The following is a 1,456-nucleotide window of genomic DNA, read 5'->3' as shown; positions in this document are numbered from 1 at the left end:
CCCCCCACCCCCTTCCGCCTCAGGGGAAGTTAGCATGTTCCTTGTATACTTAACTTAGTATAAACTCACAAAGGAATTGTGGAAGGGCCTGATGCCTAGTTCTGTGGGGATGTTATCGAACCTGATGTTCTCTGAGCAGTCTTATCCCTGACACTAGTTCATCTGTCTGGTGTCTTATTTCTCATCCATTCTGAACTTGAGAGGAGGAAGACACTATTTACCGAGCCTTCCAGTCCCTCGTTACAGACACAGTCACCTCTCCCTGCCCACCCCTTCCCTTTTCCCTCGGGCCAGTCTCCCCAACATGGATTTAGTGTCTACTTTCAGCTACTACGGGGTGGGGGGTTCCCAAAGATGAGTAAGAGCTGTGTCTGCCCTGGAAAAGCTCACAGTTGGTGAGGAAGATAGACTCATAAATAATTATAAACCGTGGATTAAACCAAGGTATAAACCCGGTGCTTGGGGCTTAGCATCCATGATCCATTCTGGAGCTCTAGAGAAAGCAGGCTCTCTGGGGCACCTCTCCTTATCTTCCCCTCCACAGTCCGGAAAGGGGCTCTCATTCTGGCTAGATTCTAGGCTCACCAACAATGGCTCAGGGAGGTCCCCAGAAAGCCTCTGCTGCGTGGTTAGCACAAGGACAGGTGTGACTAGGGAGAACCACAGCTGTGGGTCTGAGGTCTGACCTACCCCTCTCTAAGACCAAATGCTGTAGATTGAGTAGGCAAGACATGATGGGCATAGTGGGGCCTGAGAGGCTGGTGGTGGGTGGGGAAGCAGGAGCTCGACTTCTAAGGGAAGAGCTGAAACCACTCTCGGCTGTCCCATCTGTTCCCAGGAGATCCATTAGCTCCCTTCCCGACTACCCGCAATGGTGGACACACTCTGGGTTTCCTGGGCTAACAGCCAGCCTCCTCCTCTTTCTCCCAGGTTTCCCTCCAGGAATCCCTTGTCTCCCTTCTGTTCCTGCAATCTTTCGTCTCAAAAAAGGGTTCAAGCCGATGTGATGGTGCACGTAATAAATCCCTGCACTTGGGAGACAGAAGCAGGCTGATCTCTGTGAGTATGAGGCCAGCCTGGTCCACATAGTGAATCCCAAGTCATCCTGGGCTACACAGCGAAACCTCACTGGAAAAGGGGGATGGAGATGGGCTAAAGAGATGGTTTAATAGTTAAGAGCACTGGCTGCTCTTTCAGAGGGCTCAGATTCGGTGCAGCAACTTCACGGTGGCTCACAACCATCTGTAACGCCAGTTCCGAAACATCCAACACCTTCTTCTGGTTTCTTCAGACCCTTTGGTACACAGACATACATACATTCAGGCAAAAGACCCCTAGCCATGATTGTCCCTGTTCACACCTGTGCTTGTGGGCCTCACTGAGCTATTGTTGGAGAGCCTAGCACCCAGAACCTTCCCAGAACTCACCTTGAACTCACCCACACATAAAAACAATA

This window comes from Microtus ochrogaster, linkage group LG8 (assembly GCF_000317375.1).
Source record: "Microtus ochrogaster isolate Prairie Vole_2 linkage group LG8, MicOch1.0, whole genome shotgun sequence".
NCBI classification, from domain to species: domain Eukaryota; kingdom Metazoa; phylum Chordata; class Mammalia; order Rodentia; family Cricetidae; genus Microtus; species Microtus ochrogaster.
The sequence above is the reverse complement of the archived record's forward strand: the minus strand, read 5'-3'. Positions refer to the sequence as shown.